This window comes from Cebus imitator, unplaced genomic scaffold (assembly GCF_001604975.1).
Source record: "Cebus imitator isolate Cc_AM_T3 unplaced genomic scaffold, Cebus_imitator-1.0 Scaffold214, whole genome shotgun sequence".
In the NCBI taxonomy this organism is placed as follows: Eukaryota; Metazoa; Chordata; class Mammalia; order Primates; family Cebidae; genus Cebus; species Cebus imitator.
In genome coordinates this window covers 470,522-480,654 of record NW_016107529.1, presented here as the reverse complement: position 1 = coordinate 480,654, position 10,133 = coordinate 470,522, and the positions used below count along the sequence as shown (strand labels likewise).

At 33.7% G+C, this 10,133-nt stretch overlaps 1 protein-coding gene and 1 long non-coding RNA gene across 2 annotated transcripts in view; one reads left to right on the top strand and one right to left on the bottom strand.

Annotated features, from left to right (window-relative positions):
• Nucleotides 1-9,210, bottom strand: part of LOC119474135 — a 26,349-nt gene extending 17,139 nt beyond the window's left edge. Inside the window, exons 1-2 of the long non-coding RNA XR_005203425.1 lie at nt 9,174-9,210; nt 6,800-6,804 (exon numbers count right to left, since the gene is read on the bottom strand). This is a non-coding gene — a long non-coding RNA (uncharacterized LOC119474135). The remainder of the gene's footprint in view (nt 1-6,799; nt 6,805-9,173) is intronic.
• Nucleotides 1-10,133, top strand: part of AGBL4 (ATP/GTP binding protein like 4) — a 313,176-nt gene that overhangs the window by 265,541 nt on the left and 37,502 nt on the right. The window lies entirely within an intron of this gene.

Sequence of the window (10,133 nt, the reverse complement as noted above, 5' to 3'; positions counted from 1 at the left end):
AAAAGCAAGGGTTGCAATCCTAGTCACTGATAAAACAGACTTTAAACCAGAAAGATCAAAAAAGACAAAGAAGGGCATTACATAATTGTAAAGGGATCAATGCAACAAGAAGAGCTAACTATCCTAAATATATATGCACCCACTACAGGAGCAACCAGATTCATAAAGCAGGTTCTTAGAGACCTACAAAGAGACTTAGACTCCCACACAGTAAATGTGGAGACTTTAACTGACAGTGTTTGTGGGACACTTTAACACCCCACTGACCGATCAATGAGACAGAAAATTATCAAGGATATTCAGGGCTTGAACTCAGCTCTGGAGCAAGCATAACTAATAGGCATTTACAGAATGCTCCACCCCAAATCAAGAGAATACACATTTTTCTCAGCACCACATAATACTTATTCTAAAATTGACCACATAATTAGAAGTAAAACACTCCTAAGCAAATGCAAAAGAATGGAAATCATCATAAACAGTCTCTCAGACCACAGTGCAATCCAATTAGAACTCAAGATTATGGAACTCACTCAAAACTGCACAACTACCTGGAAACTGAACAACCTGCTCCTGAATGACTACTGGATAAATAATGGAATGGAGGCAGAAATAAAGATATTCTTTGAAACCAATGAGAACAAAGACACAATGCACTAGAGTCTGTGGGACACAGCTAGAGCATTATGTAGAGGGAAGTTTATAGCACTAAATGCCCTCATGAGAAAGCAGGAGAGATCTAAAATCAAGACTCTAATGTCACAATTTAAAAAATTACAAAAGCATGAGCAAACAAATTCAAAAGCTAAGAGAAGGCAAGAAATAACAAAGATCAGAGCAGAACTGAAGGAGATAGATACACGAAAAACCCTTCAAAAAATCAATGAATCAAGGAGGTAGGTTTTTGAAAAGATTAATAAAATAGACCGCTAACCAGACTAACAAAGAAGAAAAGAGAGAAGAATCAAATGGACACAAAAAAAATGATAAAGGGGATATCACCACTGATCCCACAGAAATACAAACTACCATCAGAGAATACTATAAACACTTCTAAGCAAATAAAGTAGAAAATATAGAAAAATGAATAAATTTCTGGACACATACAGCCTTTCAAGACTAAACCAGGAAGAAGTCAAATCCCTGAATAGACCAATAACAAGTTCTGAAATTGGCACAGTAATTAATAGCCTGCCAACCAAAAAAGCCCAGGACCAGACAGATTCACAGCCAAATTCTACCAGAGGTACAGAGAAGAGCTGGTACCATTCCTTCTGAAACGATTCCAAACAATAATAAGAGGGACTCCTTTCTGACTCATTTCATGAGGCCAGCATCATCCTGATACCAAAACCTGGCAGAGACACAATAAAAAAAGGAAATTTCAGGCCAATATACCTGATGAGCATCGATGCGAAAATCCTCAATAAAATACTGGTGAACAGAATTTAGCAGTACATTAAAAAGCTTATCTACTGTGAAGAAGTCAGCTTTATCCCTGGGATGCAAGGCTGGTTCAACATACTCAGATCAATAAACGTAATCCATCACATAAACAGAACAAATGTCAAAAACCACATGATTTTATCAATAGATGCAGAAAAGGGCTTCGATAAAATTCAACACTCTTCATGCTAAAAACACTCAATATACTATGGATAGTATGGATAGAATGCATCTCAAAATAATAAGAGCTGTTTATGAAAAACCCACAGGCAATATTATACTGAAAGGGCTAATGCTAGAAGCATTATGTTCGGAAACCAGCATAAGACAAAGATGCCCTGTCTCACCACTTCTACTCAACATAGTATTGGGAATTCTGGCCAGGTCAATGAGGAAAGAGAAATAAATGAAGGGTATTCAAATAGGAAGAGAGGAGGTCAAATTATCTCTGTTTGCAGATGTCATGATTGTATATTTAGAAAACCTATCGTCTCAGCCCAAAATCTCCTTAAGCTGATAAGCAATTTCAGCAGAGTCTCAGGATACAGAATTAATGTGCAAAAATCGCAAGCATTTCTATACACCAATAATAGACAAACAGAGAGCCAAATCATGAGTGAGCTCCCATTTACAATTGGCACAAAGAGAATAAAATACCTAGGAATACAGCTTACAAGGGATGTGAAGGGCCTTTTCAAGGAGAACTACAAACCATTGCTCAAGGAAATAAGAGAGGATGCAAACAAACGGTAAAAATTTCCATGCTCGTGGGTAGGAAGAATCAATATTATGGCCATACTGTTCAAAGTAATGTATAGATCCAATGCTATTCCCATCAAGCTGCCATTGACCTTCTTCATATAATTAGAAAAAAACTACTGTAAATTTCATATGGAACAAAAAAAGAGCCATATAGCCAAGACAATCCTAAGCAAAAAGAACAAAGCTGGAGGCATTATGCTATTTGACTTCAAACTATGCTACAAGGCTATAGTAACCAAAGCAGCGTGGTACTCGTACCAAACAGATACATAGACCAATGGAACAGAAGAGAGGCCTCAGAAATAACACCACACATCGACAACCACTTGATCTTTGACAAACCTGAGTAAAACAAGCAATGGGGAAAGGATTCCCTATTTAATAAATGGCAGTTGGGAAAACTGGCTAGCCATATGCAGAAACCTGAAACTGGACCCCTTCCTTACATTTGCTTACACCTTAACTCAAGTTGGATTAAAGATTTAAATGTAGGGCCTAAAGCCATAAAAATTCTAGAAGTAAACCTAGGCAATGCAATTTTTAAATATTTTCTTCTACACATGTTATAATTTTGGGTTTTACATTTGAGTCTGTGATCTGTTTTGAGGTAATTTTTGTATGATTTTCAGTAAGGTTTAATTTTTATTTTTAGCATTACTTATTAAAAATACCTTTTTCTTCATTAAATTAGCTTGTCATATTTGTTAAAATAAATTGCTCATATATATTTGGTTCTATTTCTGGACTCTCTGTTCTGTTTCATACATGTATAGATTCATCATTTTGAAATACCAGGCTGTCTTGAGTACTAAATTTTTAGCAGTTTTCACTAAAATTGCTTTGATGATATTATATTACATTTTCATATACAATGTAGAATGAAATAATCAATTTCTCTGAAAATGCGTTCAGAATTTGATTGTGATTCCATTGAATCTATATACATACATTGAGGAGAATTACTGTTTTAAACTATATTTCAAATTCTCTCAACAATATAGATTTTTAGTTCAGAAGACATCCATATCTTTAGTTAGATTTATTTCTAGATGTCTTGTGTTTTTTTGGTTCAACCGTGAATAGGATTCTTCAAAATTTATTTTTAATTGTTTGTTGGTAGTGCAATTGCTTGTTGCTACTACAATTATTTTGTATATACACTGTTTATCTGTGGCTTTGCTAAATTTATTTATTGGCTCAAGTGGTTATTTTGTCAATTTTTAAATTTATTTACATAGAGAAGCCCACATAATTAACAATATCATTTGTAAGTAAGGAACGTTCTAGTATTATTTTTTCGTTCCTAATCCTTATGCCTTTTATTTGTTTTTCTTGCTCTATTGAAATAGTACTGGTATCAAAACAGATGTATAGACCAATGGAACAGAATAGAGGCCTCAGAAATAGCACCACACATCTACAACCATCTGATCTTTGACACCTTACAAAAATAAGCAATGGGGAAAGGATTCCCTACTTAATAAAGTGTGTTGTGAAAACTGGCTAGCCATATGCAGAAAACTGAAACTGGACCGCTTTCTTACACATTATACAAAATAACTCAAGATGGATTGAAGACTTAAATGTAAGACCTAAAACCATAAAAACCCTAGAAGAAAACCTAGGCAATACCATTCAGGACATAAGCACTGGAAAAGGGCTTCATGAGTAAAACATCTAAAGCAATGGCAATAAAAGCCAAAATTGACAAATGGGATCTAAGTAAATGAAAGAGCTTCTTCACAGCAAAAGAAACTATCATCAGAGTGAACAGGCAACTTACAGAATGGGAGAAAATTTTTGCAATCTACCCATCAGAAAAAGGGTTAATATCCAGAATCTACAAGGAACTTAAACCAGTTTACAATAAAAAAACAACACCTTCAAAAAGTGGGCAAAGAATATGAACAGACACTTTTAAAAAGAATACATTTATGCAGCTAACAAACATATGAAAAAAGCTCATCATCATGGGTCATTAGAGAAATGCAAATCAAAACCACATTGAGATACCATCTCACGCCAGTTAGAATGGTGATCATTAAACAGTCAGGCCACAGCAGATGCTGGAGAGGATGTGGAGAAATAGGAACACTGTTACACTGTTGATGGAAGTGTAAATTTGTTCAACTATTGTGGAAGATAGTGTGGTGATTCCTCAAGTATCTAGAATTAGAAATACCATTTGACCCAGCAATCCCATTACTGGGTATACCCCCAAAGGATAAGAAATGATTCTACTATTAAGAAACATGCACACGTACATTTATTGCAACACTACACAATAGCTAATTCTTGGAATCAACCCAAATGCTCATCAATGATAGTCTGGATAAAGAAAATGTGGCACATATACACCGTGGAATACTATGTAGCCGTAAAAACGAATGAGTTTAAGTCCTTTGCAGAGACCTGGGTGAAGCTCTAAACCATCATTCTCAGGAAACTAACACAGGAACAGAAAACCAACACTACATATTTTCACTCATAAGTGGGAGTTTAACAATGAGAACACATGGGCACAGGGAGGTAAACATCACACACCAGTGCCTGTTAGGGTGTGAGGGCCCAGGGGAGGGATAGCATTATGAGAAATACCTAATGTAGATGATGGTTTGATGGGTGCATTTGATGAGTGCACCAAACCACCATGGTACATGTATACTTATGTAACAAATCTGTACATTCTGCACGGGTATCTCAAAGCTTTAAGTATAGTTAAAAAAATAAAAAATAAATAAATCTTTGTCCACATGCACACGTGTGTGTGTGCACACACACGCATGCACACACACACACACACACACACTTTATTGGTTTTGTTTCTTTTGAGAACCCTGACAAGTAGTTTGTTTAAATTAAACATTTTGGAGATAAAAAATAAATGTTTTGTGTCAAATTGAACAGTTTTTGAAAAGTATTTGCATCAATTGACAGTAAACATTTGCTTGCCTTCTTGGAACTGTGAAAGATATGTCAATAAATAAGGCAATGTATCTATCTTCAGTAAGTTCTCAATTTAATTGGGAAGATAAGGCTTCTTTTAAAAAAATTAAGTTATAAAATTAGAGCAAAATAATCTAAGGACAAAGAGATGAATTTTAGAAGGCCTCTGATTAGTTGACAAATATTAGTTTAAAGATTAAATGCTATTAAATACAGTTTCTCACTGTGGGTTAGGAAAAAATTAAAGCAAAAAAGTCAATATTATTAATTAGTTTAACATGTAATCTCAGAAGATTCTTGCAATTGCTGTTTTGGAATTAGGCACCATTATCTCTTTGTGGTCAGAATTTCTCATAATTATCCCACAGTCATAAAATATTAATAGGTAATGCCAGAAAATTTTGCTCCTATTTTTGCTGCCCTGTATTGCTAAGAAAATTACATAGAGACCTGGAGATTTAGGTATGCTATTTGCAAAGGTGAATTAACAATGAGCAAAACAATCATAGGACTCACTTCCAGTGTCCTTTTATTTAGAGGAGTTTGAGGAAAAGGAATGAAGCAAAAGTCCTTGACAAAAACGTGAAAATATATTTATTCCTGGATCATCAAGGCCTTTAATAATTCTGTCAAGGATGTGCCATGAAGTGGGTTTGACTAACCCAGAGATGCTAGGTTTTTGCCTCAGCCATGTCAATAAGCCGACTTGTTTTTTACATTTATGAGATAAGTGAGCAGAGCATTTTTTCACTTTAGACATGTTTTCTTGTTATCTTTTATCCGGGTATTGTGCTTGCTTCACTTGTTAGTATCTATGGCCATGATAAAGTCATGCATAATGTTTCACTAACATATCCTTCGGTTTATCATCAATATATTACACAACTTTTACAATCTCATCTACAGACAATTAATCGTTGGTGCTAGGAGACTCTTTGGAAATATATCACTTCCTCATAACTGGCTTGGTTTAGGACCAACTGTGTTTTTAGTTCAAAGTATCTAGTAAGAATTCATTTTCTTACCCAGAAGAAGTTGTAGGAGAACAAAACATTTGTTTAGTAGTTGAAGAAGTTTGAGATATGAATATGATGGTTATCATTAAATATTTAGTTTTATCACATGGAGACAGTAGTGAAATCTTTCAACTTTATCTGTAATGAATTCAGAAAGCCTAATTCATGTCAATGTGTAGAGGCAAAATTCAGTTCTATGTAATTAAATAATGTAAATAATACTTATCTAATGAGTACAGTGTCCTAGAATGCATGCATCTGGAAGTATCGATGGCATGCAAGCACAGATGCTGAGGATATACTGATGAATAAACTGAATATTTATTCATCATACTTTATTCGTGAATATTTATGAATAAAATATGAATAAAATATTCTTATTTATTTATGAATAAATAATTAAAGAATTAATTGAATGAACAAATTAATAGCTTATTGGATCATACTGGATGACTATGTCTGAGGTGTATTATTTTAAAACTTTGAAATTTACTAAGATTTTATTATGCCTAATTTCTGGTCTGTCCTCGAGACTGTTTCATGTTCACCTGAGCTGATTGTGTTTTCTCCTGTTTTGGGATATAGTGTTCTGTAGTTTTCTGTTAGGCCTAATTGGGGTTTTGGATGACTATGTCTGAGGTGTATTATTTCAAAACTTTGAAATTTACTAAGATTTTATTATGCATAATTTCTGGTCTGTCCTGAAAAATATTTCATGTTCACCTGAACTGATTGTGTATTCTCCTGTTCTGAGGTATAGTGTTCTGTAGTTTTCTGTTAGGTCCAATTGGGATTTTGTGTTGTTTCAGTCTTCCATTTTTCTTTTAATCTTTTGTTTGCTTCTGTCAATTATTGTAGGCAGGGTGTTGAAGTCTCTATTATTGTTAAATTGCCTACCTTTTCAATTCTGACAGTTTTTGCTTCACATATTTTGGGACTTTCTTGATATGGGCATATATTTTTAATTATTGTATTTTTCTGGATTGACTGTTTTTCATTATAAATGTTCTTTTTTTTCTAGGAATATATTTTGTCTTAAAGTCTGTTTTGTCTTATATTAATATAGTGGTCCTCTCTTATCTGTTAGGGATATGTTTGAAGACTCTCAATGGATGCCTCAAGCCTTGGATAATTCTGAACACTATAAATACTATGCTTTTATCTTATACATATAGACTTACAATAAAATTCAACCCATGATCACAGTAAGAGATTAAGAACAATAACTAATAATAAAATGGGAAAATTATAATAATATAATAAAAGTTATGTGATCATGGTATCTGTCTCTCTCTCTCAAAAAAGTTTAGTGTACTGTTCTCATCTCTTTTTGGACCATGGTTGACCATAGGTAGCAAACTATGGAAAGTGAAATAGCAGATAAAGGAGAACTACTGTATACCCATTATAGTCTCTTTTGGATATTTGTGTGATATATTCTCTTGGCATTCTTTTACTTGAGTTCTGCTTCTGTCTTTGAATCCCAAGTGTTGGGTCATGTTTTTAATCCATTTTGCTGTTTCCACTTTTTAATTGGAAGGCTCAATCCATTTACATTTAATTTAATGAATGATAATGTAGAATTTTTATCTCACCATTTTATTATTTGTGTTCTATCTTATGTCTTTTGTTTCTCTATTTCTTCGCTACTATCACACTACTAGAAATATTCTAGTATGTCATTTAAATTATTTTTAAAATTTATTTTACTATTTTTTTCGTTATTTTCTAGTGGTAGCTCAGAAGATTAACCTTAAGATATTAATTTATAAAAATACAGTTCAAATTAATATCAACTTAAGTTTTAACAGTATACAAAACTTTGCTTCTATATAGCTTTTTTCTCTGCTTTATTTGGATTCTTATTGTTACACAATTTTATCTTAATACATTGTATTCTCATAAATGTAAATTTATACTTATTGTTGTATGTAGTTATCTTTTAAATCAGAAGAAAAAAGTTAAAAGCAAAAATATGTTTTTACTTCTTTCATATTCACTATATCATTCTTTTTAAGGTGCTCTATATTTCCTTTTGGGGATTCAAATATATAAGGTTCTTTCATTTCATTTCATTTCAGTGTGAAGGAAGGAATCACTTTAGTATTTTTTGTAGGTCTGATTTGCTAGTGTATTGGTCCATTCTTGCATTGCTATAAATACTTGAAAATGTTTAATTTACAATGAAAAGAGGCCTAATTAGCTTACAGTTCTGCAAGCAGTACAGGAAGTACAGGAAGCAGCTTCTTTTTCTGGAGAGGAATCAGGAAGTTTCCAATCATGGCAAATGGCAAAAGGGAGCAACCGCATCTCACATGGTGGGAGAAGGAGGAACAAGAGAGAGAGGGAGTGGAGGTAACACACAATTTTCAATAACCAGATCTCGTGAGAGTTCACCCACTATCACAAGAACGATATTGAGGGGATGGTGCTAAACCATTTATGAGAAACCGCCCCCAGGATCTGGTCACCTCCAATCCAAGCCTCACCTGTAACATTTAGGAGTTTGGTGGTGACACAGATCTAAACTTCATCAGCTAGTGAGAAATTGTGTTAGTTTTTTTTATCTAAAATTATCTTAAGTTTTTAGAAAAATTTTTTTGCAAATAAGTTTTGCTAAAGTCTTTTCTTTCAGCACGCTGAATATGTCAACCTACTGCCTTCTGGTTTTCATGATTTCTGATAAGAAATTACTAGGTATATATTTATAATTTTTTATTACAAATACCAATTTTTATTTTATATGCAGGAGTACATGTACAGGTTTGTTATCTGATAATATTGTATGATGCTAAAGTTTGAAGGATGGATTCCATCATCCTCGTACTGACCATAGGACCTGTTTCTTAGTTTTTCAGCTCTTGTCTCTGTCTCTCTCTCCCACCTCTAGTACAGTCTCCAATATCTATTTTTCCATCTTTATGTTCATGTGTAGCCAATATTTAGCTACCACTTATAAGTGAAAATATACTGTTTTTGGTTTCTGTTTCTGTGTTCGTTCACTTAGGATAATGGCCTTCAGCTGCATCCGTGTTGCTGCAACAGACGTGATTTCATTCTTTTTTATTGCTGAGTAGTGTTTCATTGTGTATATGTACCACATTTTCTTTATCCAGTCTAGCATTGATGGGCATCTGGGTTGATTCCATGTTTTTGCTATTGTGAATAGTGCAGCAATGAGCACAGGAGTGTATGTTTCTTTTTGGTAGAACAATTTGTTTTGTTTTGTATATATACCCAGTAATGGAATTGATGTATCGAATGGCAGCTCTTTTTTAAGTTCTTTAAGAAATTTCCAGACTATTTTCTACAGTGACTGGACTAATTTACATTTCCACCAACAGTGTATAAGCCTCCCCTTTTCTCTGCAGTCTTGCCAGCATGTTTTTTTTTTCTTTTTTTTAACTTTTTAATAATAGCTATTACTAAAAAGTCAAATTGTCTGACTGGTGGGAGATGGTATCTCACAATGGTTTTAATGTGCATTTCTTTGATGATTAGTGATGCTGTTAATCTTTACCTATATTTGTTGCCCATTTTTATGTCTTCTCTTGAGAAGTGTCTGTTATGTCTTCCCCTATAGGTTGTTTGTTTGCTCTGTTGAGTTTCTTTCTTTTTTTCTTTTAAAAATAGACTATTTTTCAGAAGAGTTTTAGCTTCACAGCAAAATTGAATGGAAAGTATAGAGACTTCTCATATACTCCCTGTCCCCACCAACCTTCCCAACTATCAATATTCTACACTGGAATTGTGCATTTATTACAATTGATGATCCTACATTGACACACAGTTATCACTCAAAGTCTATAGTTAACATTAGAGCTCACCCGTGGTTGAGCTCTACCATCACGTTCTATGGTTTTTAAAATTTTTATTTATTTTTATTATTTAATTATTTTACTTTAGGTGCATACTATATCTGGCATTTCTCCCCGTTACCTCTCCCCTCCCTTCCTACCCCAT